General features: G+C 42.9%; 1 protein-coding gene across 4 annotated transcripts in view; it reads right to left on the reverse strand.

The window, feature by feature from the left end:
* Positions 1-21,700, reverse strand: part of SGMS1 (sphingomyelin synthase 1) — a 77,539-nt gene extending 55,839 nt beyond the window's left edge. For 2 of the 4 annotated variants that reach the window (XM_053388621.1, XM_053388619.1), the window contains exon 1: positions 21,508-21,700. The gene's annotated coding sequence lies outside the window, so the exon portion shown is untranslated. Of the gene's footprint in view, positions 1-21,373; positions 21,415-21,507 lie in introns of those variants that run through there. The other 2 variants (XM_053388620.1, XM_053388622.1) reach the window with 2 other exon arrangements.
* Between the last annotated feature and the right edge of the window lie 2,434 nt (positions 21,701-24,134).

The following is a 24,134-nucleotide window of genomic DNA, read 5'->3' on the forward strand; positions in this document are numbered from 1 at the left end:
CTAACTGTTGAGTCACTCTGACATGTGACTTAGCATCCAGTTTCTCTTTTGTGCTCTCTGTAAGATGTCAGTCAGAGTCAGTCTGTTTCAGTTGTGAACAGTCAGCATGTAATTTCAGTCAAACTGTTTGGAACCATGTTGTTTATGAATAAATTTTAATTCAGTAAAGCTTTTATTCTTTAAAACTCTGCATTATTAATTTACGCTGCGTGTCAGACAGGACTATATTTTGAAAAATAAATAAATGAATGAATTCCTATGCCCCACAAATAACCCAGATACGCATTTTAAATAAAAGCACACATTCTACTCATGTAAAAACACCAGGCAGGCCCCACAAATAACCCAGAGATGCATTCTAAATAAAAGGACACATTCTACTCATGTAAAAACATGCTGATTCCCAGACCGTCCGTGGGCCACATTTAGAAGGTGATTGGGCCAGATCCAGCCCCCGGGCCTTAGTTTGCCTACCCATGCACTAGGATGAGAAGAAAGATTGTATGTGAGGGTGACAAAGGGTAGCCCTACCTACTTTTTGCTCCAGCCCCACCACTCACTGCTACTCAAATCCACCCTCCCCCAATCATTCATTTGCCAAAACAGCATTAGGAAGCTATTAGGATCAGAAAGTCATCATTTATAGATAACTTAGACTAAATTAAAATTTAAGAATAATTCTAAAGAAGTGTAATTAAATGCCTTTGAAAGAATATACATATAAACAGAGGTGTCCATGTGGCAAATCCAGAGGGTGCTCCTGTACTGATTTACAACTGAAAGAAAATTTCATACAATTGAAATAAATGCATAAGTTCCTTTTGAAAAACAATGATTGCCTCAAAATACCCCTTTGAATACTATTTTTTGGTCATAATTCCAACTCTTATATCACTTCCAGTAGACTTTTATAAAGGGCACTGACGAACATCTAGGGAAAGCTGTAAAACATCAAATTGTTCTACAATTATGGTGCTGCCTTCAAAAGTCTCTGTGTGGGTCAGCATTGTATAATGGTACTGATGGTGTCAGCATGAGACCATCGTAGCACCACCACAGGTTACAATGAACTTTTGTAGTCTATCTTGCAGCTTTTGAAAAATGCAGAATCCATGCAGCCTACAAGCTTTAAGCCAATTCTTCTCTATTTAAGCAAAACAATTTATTTGCAAGAATACATAGAGAGCAATCAAAGGCAGGAAGATCTGCCAACACTTTCCATTTATTAAGGCAGAAAAGTGTCAATTACAGTATTAATTTATAGCACACTGAAAAGACAATCATTAACATCTGCCTAAATTATTCATAGCATTTTACTACAGAAAAGGGAGAGAAAAAGAGCAGCAAAGTTTGAATTCATAGGGTGCTGCTAGTCACTGCTGTTTCTAGGAGAAGAGAATGTGTTCCATTGTTAGTCTTTACATAAGTGAAAAGCTTGGCAGGAATTTTAAAGTCCCTCATGAAAAAGAGGCCCAGGTTCCACAAAGATTTCTGCAGAACTGTCAAGCTAACATTATTCTAAAAATGTTGGAGACACAGAAAGCCTCTTTTCCAACTTAACAGCATTTGGACCCGTGTGCCCCAAAATGTCAACATTAACAAACCCAGAATTAACAATAACTATATTTGGCCACCTCATGAGAAGAGAAGACTCCCTGGAAAAGACCCTGGTGTTGAGAAAGATTGAGGGCACAAGAACAAGGGGACGACAGAGGACAAGATGGCTGGTCAGTGTTCTTGAAGCTACTATCATGAATTTCACCAAATTGAGGGAGGCAATGGAAGACAGGAGTGCCTGGCGTGCTCTGGTCCATGGGGTCACGAAGAGTCGGACACGACTAAACAACAATATTTTATTTTGTATAGACAATGGGCAGGCAAACTAAGGCCCAGGGGCCGGATTCAGCCCAATCACCTTCTAAATCCGGCCTGCGGACGGTCTGGGAATCAGCATGTTTTTACATGAGTAGAATGTGTCCTTTTATTTAGAATGCACCTCTGGGTTATTTGTGGGGCCTGCCTGGTGTTTTTACATGAGTAGAATGTGTGCTTTTATTTAAAATGCATCTCTGGGTTATTTGTGGGGCATAGGAATTCATTCAATTTTATTTTATTTTTCAAAATATAGTCCGGCCCCCCACAAGGTCTGAGGGACAGGGAGTCTTCTCTTCTCATGAGGTGGCCAAAGTATTGGAGCCTCAGCTTCAGGATCTGTCCTTCCAGCGAGCACTCAGGGCTGATTTCCTTAAGAATGGATCGGTTTGATCTTCTTGCAGTCCATGGGACTGTCAAGAGTCTCCTCCAGCACCATACTTCAAAAGCATCAATTATCCAGCGATCAGCCTTCTTTATGGTCCAGCTCTCAATTCCATACATCACTACTGGGAAAACCATAGCTTTAACTATACGGGCCTTTATTGGCAAGGTGATGTCTCTGCTTTTTAAGATGCTGTCTAGGTTTGTCATTGCTTTTCTCCCAAGAAGCAGGCGTCTTTTAATAGGGTAAGCCTAATCTCTACTCAGGGTCTAAAGCAGGAATGGGGCAGGAAACATAATTTTGACGCTTCTTGTATGTCAGGTGTACGAAAGTGTCAAAAGAAAAGACTGCTGTGGCAAAGATTGAGTGGACATTTTGTAGCAAACAAAGAATTCCTCAGCATCAACAAGCTACTGTTCTCCACGAGACAAAAGCAAGCTCTAACTTCTGTAACTTAGTACATTTACTGAATTCTGAATTACAAACCAAAAGGAAGAAGAGGGTTTTAGCTCAAACGCTTTGATTCCAGCAACTCCAATACATATTTGTAGCTCCAGGTGCACAAAAGCTTCACTGAATGCAAACCTTTCCCTTCCAAAGGAGAGGGCAGAAATTGTTGGGCATATATGTCTTGTGCGCATTCCATTTATCTATAAAACGTGCTGTGAAAAAAATATTGCCTGCTTAATAAATGAGGCGGTCAACAAAATCATTTACGCTCGCTTGCTCCATCAATGGACACCCTTTCTTGATCAAATGTAAATTACTGCCAACTAATTTTAAACTTTGATGTCTCTTGCTTGATATCTGTGTGAAAACATGTTTGTATTTATAGCACGAAAAGGAAGCAGTTCTAGAAAAATAGCTCTATTATCTGAAGAACAAAACAAAAGTTCAAGAACTGCCCAAAATATTCTTAGAAGAGATCAAGTGTTCAGCAAACAATAGACATTTCCTTCAGGACCTAATGTACTTGCTATGGGACAGGGTGAGGGAAGCCAAGGGAATAACTTGCTACACAGGACAACAAAAGTCCCAGCTAATTGAAAAAGCTCCACATTATGGATGTATTCCCCGTATTGTCTACAAACAACAACACTGACTATCTTGTTTTCTGGAAACACACACCTACAAGGTCATAACAAAAACTGAGAGAGATATTGCTTCTATTTTGCTGTAGTTTTGTTCAACACATTCTCTTCTAATATATCACACATGAGGTTACCATTATCTTCCTCAACAAGGCAAGATCGGGAATATTATACTTGTAATATTCTAAGATAGATTCTTTACACAATCATTGTCACTCCAGCTCTCAACGGCAATTTTCTTAAACTCTAAATGCTTGAATATCGGCAAAGCAAATTTGTTTGTCTTTTCAGCAGGATAACACTCCTGGCTGCCCAGCCTGGCATACACATAGAAACATGAAAATAAAGTTTTATAAAGCAGACAAAATTCAATTCAATCAGAAAAAGTCCTGGTAACAACCACAAACCTATTGGTTATTTTTAGTAAAATATGTAACAGTAAGATTATATAATTGAATTTAGGTCTTCTGTCCTTTAATTCTGGTGGGAAAAACTCCACTTTATATATGCCAACCTACTGACTTGTCTACGAGCATTCAGTATCTTGTTCATAAGAGAAGGTTTAGCCATGTGCATGGCTTGGACCTTGAGCCAATCCTACTCTTCTTTTTATAAAAGTACCCTGTCTTGTTGGGGAAATGGGTGGCGCTGTAGTCTAAACCACAGAGCCTAGGGCTTGCCGATCAGAAGGTCGGCGGTTTGAATCCCAGCAATGAGGTGAGCTCCTGTTGTTCAGTCCCAGTTCCTGCCAACCTAGCAGTTTGAAAGCAAGTCAAAGTGCAAGTAGATAAATAGGTATCACTCCTGCGGGAAGGTAAACGGTGTTTCTGTGCGCTGCTCTGGTTTCGCCAAAAGCGGCTTAGTCATGCTGGCCACATGACCTGGAAGCTGTCTGTGGACAAACGCCGGCTCCTTCGACCTATAGAGCGAGATGAGTGCCACAACCCCAGAGTCGTCCGCGACTTGACTTAACAGTCAGGGGTCCCTTTACCTTTACCCTGTCTTGTTACATGCTGGTTTAAGTTTCAAAACTAGAATTAGCAATTATCTGCTTTCTAACGAGCATGAGGAAGCAGCAGCTCAATATGGTTTTATAGCAAAGCCCCAGGGACCATAACAAGACAACTGATCAACAAGACTGTGGATGGAGATGGAGAAATGCAGACACAACAACACTGGATGCATTTGTGAGTGACATGATCACTCCCCAGTACCCTCTCTGGCTGCAGGAAACCCAGAAACCTTATTGATCTTCTGAGGAATTCCAGGCAATGAAATGGGCTGGATGGTTAGAGCACAGGTGGCACGAGTCTTGGGTGAATACAGCAGAGAATATGTGAAAGCATATAACCATGGCTACCATGTGGCGCTGTTGGCAGAGTGGAAAGTCTATTTATCTGCCTCTATTGCATCCTCAGAACAGCTCTGGCTGAACAGGCTGGTTAAACCCAATCTGAGGGGGGAGAAACAGCTAATCACTCAGAAGTGCACTGGGATGCATTTACAAAAGCACCGAGAACAAAGCTGCAGACATCTGTATCAAACTAGACACCACAGTTGAGGCAGGTCCTGCAGATCTGTGGGATCAGTTTCAATTCCTGAGGTCTGAGAATAATAAACTGGACATTTGCAGGCAGTGTTAGAAACTCAGATATGTAAGCTAGGCACCAAATGGCTCCTTAAAACAGGGTTATGGCCACCAAAATTGAATGCCTAGTTGCCATTGGGGGCCAGATGGCTCGAAAGTCGTATTTTTCTATATGCATTTTTGGTTCCTGAAATTTGTTCTGATTGTGCAAATAAAATATTACAGATAGAATTATTGTTGCTTGTTTGGGAAAACAGGCAAGATCCAAGGATTCCTAGGCATGCACCTCCAGATGGTGGAGACATCAGGTGCCATCCTGGCACCCAGGCATCTTCACTTAGTGACAAGCTACATACAATGCGCCTGGTGCCTGATGAATTTCGAACACTGCTTTCAGGGGTTAGGCTCTTCGAATGCTCTCACCCCATAGTTTAGAGGAGATCACAGTTTAAACCAGCCTTCCCTCACCTGGTGTCCTTCAGATATTGTTGGCCTCAAACTCCCAGTCTCGGCCAGCCTGCCAATGGTCAGGGAAGACAGGAATTTTAGTCCAAAACACCTCGAGGTGTAACCCATATATCTTCAAAATAAGTTTTCACATCACATTTTGGTCTTCAGTTTCACTTCCAAATGATAAGAATCCTATCAATGGACTACCTTATTTCTGTTGTTCTAAGTATTAAAGTTGTCCATAATACACTAAAGCTAGTTATTCTGCTGCAAATATGAAACATAAAAGAAAAACAGTGCAAAAACAGGGGTGTGATGGCCATTAATGAGCTAATTATCAGATTTCCAGAACCTGTAAATTACTTTCTATTGGGAAAAAACCTAAGAAGTGCATACTAATTGTGTGTGACTGGAACAGTCATGCAAAGGCACTGTTAATTAACTTTTAAGTTCAACTTGCTGTGATAGTTGCATTTTATTTACGATCTTGTATACCTCTTTTTAGTCATAATTGTTCTGACAAGTGCAATATGAATGACAAATAGTTGTAGCTGATGTCCAACATGCTAGTAGTGTTCAAAGCCTGTTCCCAGCTCCAGCTACTTAGCCCTTACACATGCTTGCCATTTCTTTTAAGAAGTTTCACAGGCTACAGCCATAAATGTGCTCATACACACCTCTAAGTATTCCATTGTCTAAATATTTAATGTACTGCAAAATAGAATCACTGAGAAAAAATACTTATACATGAGTGTATCCATATAGTGCAATAATAATATGAATTTCCCATATGTTTGAAAATTTCAGTGTAAGAATTCACTGCTGTGATACATATAAAAGGCACCCCAAACATAATGCAGTCCTAAAATTGCACCAAGAAAGCAGCTTGTCTGTTCCCCATAAGTTTATAAAATGACAGAATTGTAGACATGGAAGGAACCCCAAGGATCAACTAGTCCAATCCTCTGCAATGCAAAAATCACTACTAAAGAATCTCTGGCAGATGACCATCCAACCTCTGTTTAAAAATTTCTGATGATGGGGAGTCCATCATCTTCCAAGATAATCTGTTCCACGGTCAAATAGCTCTTACTGACCAAAGTTCTTCCTAATGTTCAGTTCGAATCTCCTTCCTTGTAACTTGAATCCATTGGTTCAGAGCCTACCCTCTGGAGCAGAAGAAAACAAGCTTGCTTCATTTTCCATGTGACAGCCTTTCAGTTATTTGAGGATGGCTATCATATCACATCTCAGTCTTCTCTTATACAAACTGGACATACCTAACTCCCTCAACCATTCCTCATAAGGCTTGGTTTCCAGACCCTCTGTCATCTTGGCCACCTTCCTGTGCAGACATTCTAGCTTGTCAATATGTTTCTTAAACTGTGGTGCCCAGATCTGAGCCCAGTCTCTTCCTGTAAAGCCTCTTCCCTTGCAAATGTAAAAGCAGCTTGGTAAGAAAATTTTCAACAGGAAAATGCCCAAAGGAAAGTGGTTTAACCATCTATATTAGTACGAGTTCTCAAACAACTTGGAAAGGAGCTACTTCTCCCTTGCTTCAATTCTCAATCTTGTTTCTCTCCCCCTCCCCCACTTATAAGACTATCAAAAACAGTAAATATTTTAGCTTCAGCTGAGAGAGTTGCTTTTTTAAAATGTTATTTCATACTACTGCTTATTGTTTTTTGACTGTAAGTTGCCCTGGACTTTTATGGAGGGGAGGATATAATTGTTTTAAGTAACAAATTGTCACTGAGTGGTTGGACACAGAGGAATAGTGAGAAGAACCAGCTGGGAAACCACCAAGGGAAGAAGGCTTAGAGCCAGGGGAGCAGTGGTAGGATGACAACAACGACTGGTCAGAGGGAGAAGAGGGAGAAGACTGGGAAAGGGAGGTGTTGGAAGCTAAAGATGTAACACAGCTTAGTGAGCTGGGAGAGTCTATGGCAGAGAGAAGTCCAGAATCAGAGGCGGAAGCCAAGGCCAGCGAGTGGGAGGAGAAATGAGGGCAAGAGGCAGAAATGAGTCAGGATGGTGAAGAATCATGGGTATCTCCCCCTCCTACTATGCCAACAAGCACCCCTCCTCCCCATATCCCAGAACCAGAAGGGGGCTGAAACGGGCGGAGAAGCGACAGGCTGAATGCAGGTGAAGTGTCTGATTGCTTGGGGAAAGCCCTGGAAAGGAGAAAATTTAGAAAACTCTGGGGAGGCGGGAACTTTCGGTCTCAGCAACTGATTCATGGGATAAGACCTACCAGGAATGAGGTGCAGTGCTCATTAGGCCTGACACTCTGCCAAGTCTGTGGAGATCATGTTTTTGCTTACAAAGAGTTAACTCCCAACTTTGAATGGTCTGATTTACTGCCAACTCGCTCTTTGACATAAATACACAAATAATAAATTTCCAGCATCCACTGTTAGGAAAAAGAGGTGTATGATTGATATTCAGAGGGCAAAAAGGAATGTCAAGTATGCTGTTTCTCACTCTCATCCAAACATGTTTGAGTTAGCAATTACAAGACTCCTGGGCATACTAGCTAAACAGAAGTATCAGCTGGTAAGAGAGAGATGGCAAACAAAACCTCCCATAAGAAACTGTTGAAGGCATGCAACTCATGTGAGAAAAAAATGTGAACACACGTATACATGTTTGATCTGAATAAATAAAACGATGTTCTCCTTCTTCCTGTCCCCCATTACTTGAAGCTGCTAACAACTCAAAATACCAAATGCTAGAAAAGATTTGGAAATATTACCAGAATTTCTCTACTGAATTGCATACGGAGGACAATTGCTGCATGACTAACTGTCCAATGTCCTCATTTCCCCTAAATATCTTGGGAAAGGGGAAGGGAAACTTTTCTATCCCGTAGAGAAATGTTGTGCCTGGATGGAATGGCATTTATTTAAGCAATGCAATGCAACTGTATTGCCCAGCACAAGAAACACTGCCACATTCCAGGGACTCACATTATAAATCAAACTCCCTATCAACTTTTGCTTTCATTCGATAGCAAAACTGCTTCTTTGTTTAAGCTACAGAATGGTATCCTTGTTATTATTGGGCTATCTTGTCCAAACAGCTGTGTACTGCACTTCTCACAGCAAGACATTGCAGTTCACTCAAGCCAAAAGGTAAGAGAGAATGACAGAGTAGTTCTGCAGCAACTAATAATCCAGATTTGCAATACATATTTCTCAAATTTCTTTAATAGTTTCCAAATAATAGCCTTGTTAATCTCCTACCCTAATGAAGACATATCTTGCCCTTTTTAATTTGCCACAATAGGTCAAATTACTTTTCCTCTTCTCAATCCCTCAATACCTACCAACTTTTAAAACTAAATAGTTAATCCACCCAATGTGCTCTGGTCCATAAAACATAATGCAGCAATAAAATTATTAAGTCTGTAAAGTATCCCAGAACTTTCCTCGTTTTTCTTGACTACCCAATCTCTATCCACCTATACATTTCAAGTTTGCAGTTGCCTTTTATTATATGCCTAAAAAGAAGAACACATAGTTTATGCTGTGAGGATTCCACTAAACCTGTAATCGCATTACATTCTTTGTATTCTCAAATAATTCCCAAAAAGCCTTTATCACTGTTACCTTTTTGCTCCCTCTCTAAACTGAAAACCTGTCTGGTGTCTTCAAGAGATACAGAAAGGCTAGATATCAGTGCTGACTGGTGAATGTTGGTGTCAGACAAGGAATCACTCACTTCATTTCCTGTACATCACTGTAAGTTTACCAAGTACTAAAATCCATTTGTCATTTCATAAGCTGGACATTTTATCTTGACAAAACTCAGGGTTTCACTTCCCATTTATGTGGTACTCTGCTGAAGTGACTAAGCGGAACCTCCTGTAAGTAAAAAATGAACAGTGGTATTTCCTTTGGTAGACCTTTGGGCAGTATTCCACTAAAGAGTCTTGTCAGTGCAAGGATTTTGACTTCTACAACAGGCCTTTCCCACCCTCTTCTCCACCCACACGAGCCCAGCACCTACCTCAAATCTTCTCCAGATGGTTGAGGGAACCCCTGGAATAGATTTAGGGGCACAGGGAAGGAGAAGAGGATTAAGTTCTGTTGCACAAGCAGAAATCCTTATGCTGATGAATGGGCTCTCCTTAATGCTATTCTGGATTCCACCCTTTGACTTTGAAACCAATTCCTTTCTTACTTGGATAGTTATGAGTGGATGCCAAATGTGAAAACCAAGGGAGTACAACCAGACTTCATTTAATTAGACACCTGAAAGGTTGTTTTCTATTATGACGAGAAAGTGTATTCTCCAGACACAAAGAAAGCAATATTGTTTTACATGCCCAATGGGTTTCCCCATAGGATTTTTTATTATTATTCTGTTATAAACACTTGTTGTGCTACATTTTGGAATTAAAAAGAACATTTATGTTGCAGAACAATGATTTATCACATTTTTTAAAAATGTAGGAAATATAGGTCTGTACTACAGACAGAGTTCAAAGATTCACATTGCCCCTATTAGGAAGAAAAATACTTAATTTCCAACCTACATTGCAGAGCCCAGAGAGAATATTATGAAAATGATATACAGGTGGTACATGACACCAGTCAAGCTTGCAAAAATCTATCATTTGCCCGATAATAAATGTTGGAAATGTAAAGACACTGAAGGTACATTCTTTCACCTTTGGTGGATGTGCCCAAAGATTAAGGCTTTCTGGGAGATGATCTATAATGAAATGAAAAAGGTATTTAAATATACCTTCCTGAAGAAACCAGAGGCCTTTCTCCTGGGCATGGTTGGCCAATTGGTGCCAAAGAAGGATAGAACTTTTTTTATGTATGCAACAACAGCAGCAAGAATACTTATAGCGAAGTATTGGAAGACACAAGATCTACCCACCCGGGAAGAATGGCAGATGAAAGTGATGGACTATATGGAACTGGCGGAAATGACTGGCAGAATCCGAGACCAGGGAGAAGAGTCGGTAGAAGAAGACTGGAAGAAATTTAAAGACTATCTACAGAAACATTGTAAAATTAAGGAATGCTAAAAGGATGTTGGAATGAAGTAATGTGGTTTTTGCAGTAATGTTATATAGGGTTAAGGAAGATTGGATTGTTAACAGGTCAGAATGTAAAGTTACAATATATTAAGATAAATTAATAAGATAAATACAAGAATGGAAAGGACTTGCTGAAATAATCAATTGAACTAGAATACAAAAAAGGGAGGTGTGAGGAGGTCAAGGAAAGAAGTAAATGATGTTTTTAAGTTAAAATGGGTTAATTAAATTGATAGGGTGAATTTAGGAAAAGTTTTTTAAGAATAAGTATTGATATATAAAGATTGAGGTTTATAAGTTAAAATTGGTTAATTAAAATGAATTAGAGAAAATAAGGCAAAGTGTGGGGACAAGAATTTGCTGAGCTAAAAATTGGAATTGGAATACAAGAAGGGCAAGTGTGGGGAAGTCAAGGAAATTGGTTATGGAAAGTAAGCAATGTAAACTTTTTTTAATTGTTCCTTTTTCTTCTTCTTTTTTCTCTCTCTTCTCTTTTTTGTCTTTCTTTTTTAATTTTTTTTTTTTGAAAATTTCAATAAATATATATATATTTTTTTTAAAAAAGGAAAGAAGTAAATGAAAGACAAGTCATGGAAAGATGGATTTCTTTTTAACTGTTTTTACTTTTTCTGTATTTTGTATTTTCTGTTTTTTCTTTTTCTTTATTTTTGTAATCTTTTTGAAACTTTAATAAATATTATTTTAAAAAAATACATTGCAGAGCCCAAACACCGAAAAATGCTGTGGCACCTTTGAAAAGGTCTGACTAATTGCTTTGAGCCTCCTTAGGCTCCTTAGTCCAAGCATGTATCTGTACAATTCCTTTCTGTACACTGGTGGTAGTTCTGCAGAACATTTCACAATACTTATGGTCTAATCTGTATATATCATAAATAGGTCTCTTCTGGTTTGGCATAGCAAGAGGAACTTCAATAGCATGGTGAGTTATTACTTTAAAGCAAATGAAAGATTGCACCAGAAGTTGACATAGTATGCCAAGTCAGCAGTAAGAGGTCAAAGGTTCATTACAAGAAAATTTCATGAACTTAAGGAGCAGTCTGAGATAGCAAGTGAGACCATCTACCTAAAAGGGCACAATACTGTAGAGCAGGCATGTCCAAAGTCCGTTTCAGGGGCCTAATTCGGCCCGCCGGTCGGTTTAATGCGGCCCCTGTGGCAGCATATGTCCTGGGCTAAAATCCTAAAGAAAAGCTCAACAATTTTGGTTGGCCCTCACGCATGTTCCCTTCAGCAAATCTGGCCCTCTTTTCAAAGTTTGGGCACCCCTGCTGTAGAGGCAGAAGTCTGCTGCTGATGGTTGTCACAAACTTCAGTTGATTACATAGCTATTACATATAACACACATACTCATGGCTCAACCCTATGCACGATCATTTCAGTCTTTCAGAAATGAGGTGTACATGCATGGGTAGTCATGCCAACATACTACCACAATCAACAGCACTGAAGTAATGACCAGAGTAGCCCCCAAAACTGATGCTACAGAAGTGGCCTGCCTACCCATTTTTGTCAGAAACCCGAGACCCAGCCAGGATCTAGAGGTGGGGTTTATTGCTTTATTTTTACTGATAATGCTAGTATTTCTGTCCCAATTTCAACCATTCATTTTACACTGCAGTACCTACTATGTTATGGAACCATGGCTTTTTTTTATCCATATACTGCCAAGTTGTGTTAACTTTTATATAGCAGGAAAGAACTGCATACTAAGATACCACCCAAGATTTCAACACATCTTCAGCAGTGGTGCAATCATGTAAACCTGAGGAAAAGCACAATGCAAATCTCTGTGGTTTTCCAAGCTAACAGGATTGCTACCCATTTTTATCCAAAAATGGATAACATGAAATGAGCACTAGATTTCTGCTAGACTCCACTGGATTACCAAAAGTGATTTTTAAGTTGTAATAGTAATAATAGTAAAAATAGTAATAATAATTGTTTATATGCCACCCATCTGACTGGGCTGCATAGCCACTCTGCTCTGGGTGGCTCCCAACAAAAAATAGTAAAAGATCAGATAAAATGTGGAAATTAACAGGTAAGGAAACATCAGGAAGATGGGGGGGAAGTGCCATCTGAATGCAGTCATTGTGACAAGTGACAGCATTGTGTCACTATGGATGAGGCATGAAGCTTATATTAGTAGAGATTCATCAGCCAGTGAAACCACACATACTTGAATCAGCAAACTTTCCTCGCGTTATTTGATGAGAGCACATGAATCATCATAGCATGGGAACCAAGTCAGTTGCTTCATAGTAGGCTTAATATAAAACCCCCAGGTGAGGAAAGAGAAGTGAAATTCAGGAGTGCTTCTATAAGAACAAGACATTTTTCAATCTCTTTGCACAATCATCAGCTAACACGAGACCTCATGCAGCACCTTGCAGAACATGTCAATATGCATGCTTGTGCTATGTTCCACATTTTGCTAACTCTTGTGCAACATTTTACAAAACAGTACCACTGGCAGAATTCTTTCCATTGTTCACATCGAGAGTATTAGAGAGGATACTACTTTTAGTATCAATTTTAAAAGTCTGAGTGCACAGTAAACAGAAGCTTTCTTATTCCCACCCTCCTCAATATCATTGCAACCAGCCTCTTCTTTAGATACAGAATATATATATACTGTATGGATACCATTGCTATCTACAACATCTACTGAAAATAACCACAGAAGACAGGAGACAAGAAATGAAAGGTAACAAAAATGAACAATTTGCAGAAAGGGTTATGCAATACTAAAAAAAAAGAAGTATTTTAAAGTGCTGTAATATATGTAGTACTGTTTATCTGAAAGACTTTCTATACAGTCTATATATATTGCTTTTTAAAGAAAAAGAAAAGAAAACAATCAAGAAAGTACTCATTATTCAGTTTTAATGACATCGTTCTAAAGACACATTCTAGAGACTTGTTGATGTATTTTGCAGCCCAACCATAAGAGAAATTCCTGATTTATAGGACTTATTTCCAAGTTAAAGTGTTCTTAGTATTGCAATCTTAGCTGCAACAAGCTACCTGGCATTCGCAATTTCAGCAGAACGTGTCAAAGCCAACAACAAAATTAACCCACATGTTAAGCAGGAAGTGGCAGAGAAGGTACTAGAAACATCACTATGAAAGACTGCGTTAATATTTGAAGCAGTACTTTAGGTGAACACTGCTGTGTGTCAATCCCTCAAACAGCTGCTAGATCTTAAGCGTCAGGCTGATCCTATGCATACTTACACAAATGTAAGCTCTATGTCCAGTGGAGGTAACTTAGAAGTAAGGAGCATATATTTTCTATCTTTGTAATACAGCATATAGACCATACCACCTTCTATTAATAAATCACCCCTTCAAGAAAATAAAAGCCCTATAATGACAGCAACCCCCTGCTGTTGACAACAATAATCATAAATTCACGTACAGCCTCATTCCTTTGGTTTTTGACAATCCAAGCTTGTGGGTGCATTTCTTGCAAGAAGAAACATAAAATAGGAATAGAAAATATATGTGAAAGGGAGCCCTATACTAGCAGCTGTCCACAAGTTGTTGGACTCCAACCCCAGTCAACACCGTAAGAAATGACGGGAGCTGTACTCCATCCAGCACCAACTAGAAGAGTTTGGGGTTCCCTACTCCTGCCCCATAATATGCTCTCCTGTTCAGCATTATTTATTAATGGAACAGATTTATATCATACTTTCTGCTATCTAGGTCTCTAAAATGGCTTACAAACATGTTTGTATAAAATGTATCTTCTGAGCAGGGACAGGCCTTAATCTTATAGATAACCTATTTTCCAGGTTATCTTTTAGCATTAAATCAGACCTAGCAATCAAAGTTAAATATCAAAAACCTAAAGAAGAAAGGGAACTACTGATGAACTACAACACACAAGTCCAAGTTTACGACTTATTTTGCGAGGAAGCTAAGCTAACACAAACTGATAAAACTATCAGATATATTGATTATCTTGTGTGGCAAAGCTAAAGCAGAAACCTATGTGCAGCAGAGTACTGAATAAAGATGTAAGACTCCAGTCCTTAGCACACTTGCAAGTGCGGTTCATTGAAATTGCCAGGAGTCTCTTTCAGGTAACCTCATTATAGTCAAGTTGTAAGAATCTTGATTATGAGTTGAATTCCCTGCTGTGCAGAGTTCACAGTGAAAACTCTCATGCCAGCTCTTCAGATCATCTTCTGTAACTGAAAATTGCATTATCTCACTTAGCTGTTATTAACCATTATTAATATTTCATACAAAGCCACAGCTGGAATACAGTAAGCTCAGGAGTAATCTCAACTACAAAAGAGAAGAGGGTGTGGGAAGAAAAAGGACCTAACATTCTTTTACTTTGAAGCACTTTTCAAAGCAAAAACTCCACCCCTCCAGAAGAATTGTTTAAATATCATGTTTATTATTGTTTCCAAATCAAAGACAACAGCTTCTAAACACAACTTTATCTGCTGCAACAGCAGATGAACAAGTGACTTGTACATCACATCTGCAGTTCCTGTGTGCAACATTTGGAACTGACTTGGGATGGGTGGAGAGACTTTATGGTACAATGGCATCTAGGACAAGTAGCAATGTTAAAGTTTCTAGTCCATTCATGCAGAAACTTTCTTCCGTAAGCAATCAAGTTTCAATAGTTTGAAAAGCCTTAAATAAAGGGCAGCTGGCCACCCGGTTTTATAAGCAGGCAAATCACTGCCAATGCTAACATGTGAAACTCAACTAAGCTGCTCTGTATTGTGTACAAATAGTTGCTAGCTCAATGAGTGCTACTTGACCCAGAGGACTGAGGTAAGCCACATGCTCTGCTCCCACCATCATAGCAAACCTTCTGCTAGGCAGAAGTCCTACTATGCAAGATGCATGGAAACATAGGAAACTGCCTTATAACTGGATCAGACCAGTGGCCCATCTAGGTCACTACCTTCTTTGCTGATTGGCAACAGTTCATCAGGACTCGATACAGTAATTTTTCCCAGGCTTAACAAGAGATGCTATGGATTACAGGCTTGTTAGCTGCTACATTTATACTAGAGCAAGTGGAAGATAAGCCAAAAATAATTAAATGCAAGCTCCTCCTACAATTCTTTTCAGCTTCCTAACTAGGCCGAAATCCCACTGTTACACAACGTAATAGCATCAACTGTCTTCCCAAGCTCCTTATTGCAATACACAAGTTCTCAAACTCTCATTGCCTACTGATCAGGAGAACTGACCAAGATTTTGTTATACTCTGTGGAAAGCTGTATTTACTGTTAATTATTCTTCTAGTCAGCAGAGAGTGGGGCACAGAGGAAAGGATTAACTCCACTTCTAGAAGGCAAGGTCAAAACGGTATTAAGCTTCCTGTGACCATCCAGAAGAGGAGGGGGTCAGTCCCCCAGTCCATAGACTTGGTCCTAGCAATAACAGTGTCTCCCACAGACAACCCTAGAGCAGTGGCAAACCAGAACTAGGTAACTAGAAGAGAACAAGGAACCCAGAATAAATCTGAGATAGAATAGTGAAAGGAACACTGCAAAGTGCAGAAGATACAAAACAGAAATCTCTCCCCACTTCATAATATTCCAGGCTGAACTCACAAGGCAGGGCTATCTGCTCCAGAGGAACACTTCATGGTAAATTCAACTTTCCACTGTCAGTCAGCCGAGGACTGGAGCACACAGGAAAAGTTTTTCAGAAGCTAGGTGGGAGAATTTCCAGTCACAGGACCTGCTGAAGGACCCTCCTGCTAAAGGCCACCTCGTCAAGGACATATTTGTCTCCCTTGTAGAGTCTCCCAAAGATGAAGCAATGGGCTTAGCGGTTGGCTAAGATAGAATGGGTCACAGTGCCTAAGAGAATAGCCTGAGACTTAGAATGGTAGGTACACCAGTGCTATACATTCCCTGACCAACCAGTTAATGGTTCCTCTGGACACTTTCTTTGCCCTGGGCCTCTGCCTTGTAAAACACAAATAGGGATTCTGTGCATTTCAACTCTTTGGTACGTGACAAATAGATCCAGACTTCCCTCCGGACATCCAGTTTATGCCATTTCTTTTCCTATGCTTTCTTTTTTCTTTTCCTAGCTTTTTCCTAGCTTTGAGAAGTCAAGCAATATAGACCCCAGGAACGGGTGACAACTAGAGTTCACCTTGGGTAGGAAACTGAGATCAGGATGCAAGGCAACCCAGTTCAGGATAGATGCCACATAGTTCCTGTCTGACTGATTGATAGCACCCACAATTTCCCTATCTGCTCATGGAAGCAACTGCCACCAGGAACACAAACTTCCACATAAGCTCATGTGGGATGGAACCCAATGATTTGAAGGAAGATACCATGAAGGTCCTCTGCATAAAAGGAGACATCCCAGTCAGGAGGTATGTGGATTACCAGAGGGGAAATTATGGAAGCCACTCACAAAAACTGAGATGTACTCTGGTACCCACATAATGCTATCCAGGGCCACTGGCTGGTGTTTAAAAATGTTGGGAGCAAGGCCTTGCTTCAGATCTGCCTTCAAGAAATCCAAGACTACTGGGACTCTAGCCTCCAAATGGCAGACTGTGTCACGTGCACCTCTGGAAAGCCTTCCACAAAAAATGTTGCAAAATGTGTTAGCAAAATGTGGAACATAGCACAAGCATGCATATTGACATATTGTACAAGTTGCTGTATTAGGTCTTGTGTTAGATGATGATTGTGCAAGAGACTGAAAAATGTCTTGTGCTTGCAGAAACACTCCTGAATTTCATTTCTCTTTTCTTGCCTGAGAGTTTTATATTAAGCCTACCACAGAGCAACTGACTTGGTTCCCATGCAATGATGTTATCATGTGCGCTCATCAAACAATGTGAGCAAAGTTTGCTGATCCAAGTATGTGTGGTTTCACTGGTTGATGAATCTCTACTAATATACCGTATTTTTCGCCCTATAGGACACACTTTTTCCCCTCCAAAAATGAAGGGGAAATGTGTGTGCGTCCTATGGGGTGAATGCAGGCTTTCGCTGAAGCCTGGAGAGTGAGAGGCGTCAGTGCGCACCGACCCCTCTCGCTCTCCAGGCTTCAGGAAGCTATCCACAAGCCTTGCGCACTTGGCGGGAGTTCCCGCAGGCTCGCAAGGCTTGCGGGCAGTAGTCTGCAGCGCGGAGCATGGGGCGCCCTCCGGAGGACGCCCCGTGCTTCGCGCAGGTGTCCACAAGCCTGCAGCGCCCGGGGGAACTCCCCCTGGGCGCGCAAGGCTTGCCGGCGGCAGCCTGCAACGCGGAGCACGGGGCGCCCTCCAGGGGACGCCCCGTGCTTCGCGCAGGTGTCCCTAAGCCTTGCGAGCCCGGAGGGAGTTGCCGCCAGGCTCGCAAGGCTTGCGGATAGCAGTCTGTTCTGGGGGCTGGGGTCGGGGGAAATAATTTTTTTTTATTCATTTCCCCCCCCCCCAAAAAAAATGAGGTGCATCCTATGGGCCAGTGCGCCCTATAGGGCGAAAAATACGGTAATCTGCATGCATAGTGACACATAATCTCATATATCCAATTAGTAGATACTTGTCAGTGACTATGTTGAGGAATCCCTCTTCTAGCAATGTGTGTTGTTCAAACTCCCGATGCAGAGTTGGAGCTAGTGCATGTGTAGAACTGCCCTTGGAAAAGCCCAGGCATAATGGAAGTCACCATGCCAGAATGGAAAGTCCAAAAACCATGGTCCCCACAGTGCAGAGCCACTAGAAGGACCTGGGCCCAGAGAGCCCTAGTCTGTTGTATGCACCTTGGGGTCCCAGAATCTGGACACAAAGAAGTCCATTTTCTTGTTGTTCGTGGCAAATGGATCAACCGTGGGAGGCCCACCTTTGTTTATGATGGATTGAAACACTACTGGATAGAGATACCACTCCCCTGATCAATCTCCATTCTGTTCAGCTAATCCACCTTGATGCTGTGGATTACCCAAATGTGTTCTACTGAAATTACAAGGAAATGTTCTTCCTTGTAGGACAGTAATAAGTTATTTCTGTTTGATCAGATCAACAAAGGCTAGGAGGATTAAGTAGACAGACCTCAACTCTAGTCAGCTGATGGGAGTGGGCTGCCTTCTCCACACACACTTGGACAAAGCTGCCTCTCCATCCAATCAAGCAGACATCTGGAACAACCCTGAGCAGTTTTGGGAAGTGCAATCACCACTGGAGGAGGTGGTGGTGGCGTTCCCTAGACAGACATACCAACCAACTTCCCAGCTGTCAAGGTCTGGAAGGGCAGAAGAAGCCATTGCAGCGAATGTGGCATGGAACCGCCCTAGGGCAGCAAGCTGATGACTGCCATGGAGCCCTGAAGGCAAGCAAAGTCCATGGTCTAATGGTTAAAACTTGGAATTGGCCAGTTCTCTCTCTTTTGAGCAGTGCTTATGGTCACCTCAATATGTTGAATTTAATGTTAAATGTTGAGAGAACTCTTCCAGTGATTCTTATCTGAAGGAGCATGGGTTCATGATGAAAAAAATAACCTGAACATTCCTGGTTGATTTGGTGTAGGAAAGACCCTGATCATCTTACCATTGACACAAGGATACGAGTATACCCCTATGAGCCACAGCTGGGCCAACAGTGCCAAGGACTGAAGAACAACTCACACACCCTCCCCCTACAAAAAAGGTATGGTGGAAAACCTTGATTTAGATTATTGATTGCCTTACCAGGGTTTGAGCCACAGGTTATGTCCCTGCAGCACTTTCTGGAAGAGCTGATGAAGAAAAAGAGAAAGATGGTGGGGGGAATGAATGTTCCCTTTGTCTCTTTGATCTATGCTCTCAGTGCCTAGGCAGGCATGAAATACATTCGGCAAGTGTTTCTTTCATAACCTCTTCATTAAGCCAGCCCAATATCTCTGTGGGCAAGTGGATCTGATCCCCTGAAGGATTCACTGTCCTTGCAGCAGGGCTATCCCCAGATAAAAGCTCCTGTCCTTTGCTACATGTCTGAAGTTTCCCTCCATCCAAGGAGATGATGCCTCGCAAGCAATGGAAGCACGTCCCACTCTTCTCACTAAGAGACATGTTGGGCCTTCAATTCCTTCCCTACACTCTCAAAACATATAGTCTGTATTCCCAAGCAACTGGCATGGGCCAAACTTTCCTGCTAAAACCTGCCTCCTTACTGTTTTTAGAGATGGTGAGGAGACACAGGGCTGCCTGGAGCACATTCCTTGCCTATCAACCTGGCCCCAAAGAAACAGAGCACCAACATGAGCTAGCCATGCTGTGTTTAGCACTGGCCCCAATTTTTTGCTTGCTCAGGAAGAAAGGGGGGGGGTGGAAGGACAGATACATGCTAAGCTGTACAAAAGCATGTTGTTGTCCCTCTGCAAGGTGGTACGCTAGGGAGGGGAAGAGCCAGAAGAGGCCTCTAGATATACCCTCCCCTTAATCTGGATCCCTGTCTCTCCTGGTTACAACGCTGGGGTGTGAACGAAAGATAAAATAAGAAGCTTCCCTTCCTTCAAAACATGTGATGCTGGAGAGCAAAGGAAAAGGAAAAGGAAAGGGAAAGAAATCGTAACTGCTCCTGCCTGCAAAGCACACAGACCTAAAAATTAGTCATGCTCTCCAATTGAAAGAGTCAAAACTGTGGGGGAAAGGTTCCTTCCTCTTCTGGGCAGCCACAGCAAACCGTTTTTTAAAATATAGTTTTGACCCTGCCTTCTAAAAGCAAAGTTAAACTTTTTGTCAATGCTCCACTCCTCCAGTGACCAAGAACTAGGTATAGTATTAAAAAAATACTTTACAACCACAGAAGATCTTTGACAATTCTAACAGTGCATGCAACATGGCATGTGATATGGTTATTTAAATGTTCTCCTAAGAACTGCTATCCATAGAAAAACTGCTAAAAGAGACTAACAAACAGCACACTAGCCAGGTCCAATATTTCCCAAACACACCCCTCTCCAACCTTCACATTAACCTCAGATAGTACACAAATCTTCTTTCCAAATCAATTTCCTCTATGGTGAAAACTCTAATTTTAATCTTAGCACACCTTCAGATAGCATGCTAAGGCTACAACTCTAATAATTTCTACTCAAAAGAATTGACAGGGATTGCTTCTACATAAGTGGGATTAGAGCTGCTTCCTAAGCAACTAGTTCAAAGCCAACATCAGGTATGAACTCAAATGATGGCTTTATGCCAGAGGCGTAGCTAAGGGGCAGCTAGCCAGGTTTTTTGCCCTGGGTGAAGTCTCCAGAGGGGTGTGCCATTGAGGCTCCCAGCTTGTGTGTGTGTGTGTGTGTGTGTGTACACAAATGCACATGGGGGGTAGCCAAACTGAGTCTTTGACACGGGTGAAATAAAGCCTAGTTTTACCCCTGCTTTATGCCATCACCCAAAGCCCCTCATCTGCATGGTGTCTAATACTGCCGCACTGTGCATGTGCACTGATATAAATGCACACAAAGCATTTGACGGAACAACAGGTGTTATCTAGTTTTCACTGCAAAACATCCCGTAGCCTCCTGTTCACACACACAGTTAAAACCTTACTACTCTTAACCAGAATCACCAGCCCCACCTCATCCCACTTCCTGCCTTATATATTTACCCCAGGCTGTAATCCTATGCACACTTGAGCGTAAACCCATTTAAGTCACTGGGACTTCATAGGCCCAGCCTTTCTACAAAGCTGCTGTCTCACCCCCACACACAGCCCTGGCCCTGTAACTGCCTCCAGTCATAGTATTAAGAACCTAAGAGCTGCCTTTGCAGGATCAGACCAAAGGCCTACCAAGTTAAGCCCAGCTTTCTGTTGACCAAGCCAGCTGATACCTGGGGGAGGCGAGGGAAACCCACAAGCGGGGCGGAAAGCACAACAGCACTCTCTGCCGTCCACGTTCCCCAGCAACTGGTCTCACGAAATACTTCACCTGGTCACTTCAGACGGGCAAGGCGTGTGTACTCAACAGCTCTCGACTCGACCGGCTCCTGGCTGAGGCGACGAGGCCCCTCCGCCTCAATTCCCTCCTCCTCCTCCTCGCCCCCCCATATCGTAGCAACTCACCTGGCCAACAACCGCAACCCCGTCCTACGTAACACACCAGCCGCACCTCGACCTCGGCCGCCGGAGTTGCTGTCCTCCTTTCCTCGCCAGCGCGCGCCCCGCCCCGGCCGCATCTCCTCGCTCGAGCAGAAACCCCGCCGCCCTCAGCCGCCCCGACGTTGCTACCAGAGCAAAGGCTTAATAGGAGGACGAAAAAATACCACCACCACTATTACTACTATTACTACTGCTGCTGCGACTAGCTGGAGTGCAATTCCTCAAGTGTCGACCCCCGCTCTCCCGGCCCCCTCCCCCGGCCACTCTTGCAAACATCCCAACCCCACACTCGCGCCTCCCTCGCCCCCAACTTCGGCGCGTTTCGCCTCTGCTCCCACCTCCCCCCCCCCTCCAGCCACCAGTTCGCATATGTCTCCAAACCTGGCCCTCTGCCCGCGCTCCCCTGACGCGTCAAGAGCTATATTGGGAATCCCGGTTGCTCCCGCTGGCGCCGCTGCTTAGCAAGCGGGCGGCGGCGGCGGGGGGGAAGGTTCCCGAGGGGACCCACCGGGCACTCACCTACCTTCCGTGGGCCGCTTTCCCTCCGGAGGCTCCCGGTTGCCAGTGCCTGGCGTGCAGCAGCAGCAGCTGTGGTTCTGCAGCAGGCGCTTCTCCGCCGGCTGGGCTAGCTCGCGACGGGATGGAGGAGGCTTCTTTGGACGGGGCTGCCTCGCCTCCTCGCCCGCCAGCAACACTGAGAGCGCGGCGGCGGCGGCGGCCCGTGCGGTCTCGGACGGAGGCGGAGGAGGAGGGGACTGTCGGCCGGGCGGGCGAGCAGGCAGGCAAGCAGGGAAAGAGGGAGGGAGGGAAAAGCGACGGCTCCGCCACGTGACGGGCAGTGTCATCCTGCGCAGCCATCTTGCGTCCTTGCCGCGCCTCCTCCTGGAAGAAGGCGGCGGCGACAGGGCAGCGGCATCCCGTCGGCCTCGGAGCTGGCTTCCCAGGCGCGGCCTAGACGGTTTCCCGAAAGAGGAGGCGGCCCGGGGAAAAGGGACGTGATGCATGCAAGGGTGGCTACTCGGCCGGCTTGTAGGGGCAGCGGGAGACCCGCCGGCGCCGCTTTCTATAGGCGGAAAGCCGGTGACTTGACTCGGGTGTGAAAGCTGCCAGGTTACTCGGGACCTCACCTACCTCGCAGGGTTGTTAGTGAGGGTGAAATGGGAGGGGGGGAGAAGCATGTTGAGTTGAGCTCCTCGGGTGGCCAAGCGGAGTGTCCGTGTGAGTAGGAATTAAAATGGTACAAACCACCGACTGGGGAAACCCAACTAGGAGCTGCGAGTACGTGTGTGCTGTTTGAGTGGTTTGCTCAAATATTCCCCATTATGCCCAGTGGAGCAAATGTGCACAGGGTTGCATCTTGAGCCTGTGCACTTAACTGAGCAGTGAATCCCACCGGGATCCAGAACTCTTAAACAAGAGTGTGGAGGGTTGCGTCCCCACATGCAGGCATTTGAACGCGTGAAACCTTTCCCGGTATATACGGATTGGGGTTAGTTGGGAGCTTCAAGCTGCTGGTATTTCTGCATGGCAGTTTACTGTTAAAAGATTGCTAAAGCGAATTACATTCGCTTACAGAGAGTGAGTAGTTATCCCAGGGTAACTTCAAAGAAGTTTTCTTTGTTTTGTACAGTAGTATCTGTTTCCAAGCAAGCATGTCCCTAGCATATATCTAAGTTACAGAATGGGAATTTCTGACACCCTGTATATGTGAGAAGACTTGTGCACAAAACAGTATTTTGATCACCCCAGACAACCCCCCCTGGTTTTGGGAGTTTGATCTGGAGAAATTCTGCTGGTGCAAAGTAGCAGTAGTGGTTTTATTGGAGAGGAGGAAAGAGACTGACATAAATAGCAGTAGACAGTGCCTGGTGTTCATAAATAGCTCCATTTCCTCAGTGATGAAACCACTTCAACATACACAATTTTTGTAATACTTCAGATGATGCTAGCCTGTAAAGTAAACTTTACCTGTCTGTCTCTGTATTATAGACTAGCAGGATAGAAGTTGAGAGAACAGTGACTTGTCTGAGGCCACCTGAAAAGGTGACGGCTGAAATGGGATTTGAACTGCGAATTGTCTAGCTTACATTCATAGTCACTATACTATAATGCTTCCTCACAGTGCTTTTTTTTCCCAGGGGATACCTCTTTTGTTGTTGAAAAGTGTGGCACTTGACTTACTGTGACAACTCAATGGTGAGTACCTGCACCTCTTTCTTTTTGGTTAAAAAGTGTGATACTTACTATAATAGCTTCATGGTGAATACCAACACCTCTTTTTCTAGAAAAGAAACACCACTTCCTTATAACAGTTTAAGTAAAGGGGGGTGGTTTTTAAATATAAAATGTAAACAATATGGAAGGGCACCCTTTGTATTAATTACATACATATTTTTAATACCAAAGTACATTCTCTATTTCCCCCTATAAATAAAATCATCCTGAAATCAGTATATCTGACCTAGAATCTTTTCCGCTCACACTCTGCTCTCTAGGAAGGAAGTATTTCTCTGTGGTGGGTGAACCTAGAAAGCAGTGTATGATTGCCCCCCCCCCCCGCCTACCAATTCTCAACAAATATATCTAAAATG

The sequence above is a fragment of the Podarcis raffonei genome, chromosome 5, assembly GCF_027172205.1.
Source record: "Podarcis raffonei isolate rPodRaf1 chromosome 5, rPodRaf1.pri, whole genome shotgun sequence".
NCBI lineage: Eukaryota > Metazoa > Chordata > Lepidosauria > Squamata > Lacertidae > Podarcis > Podarcis raffonei.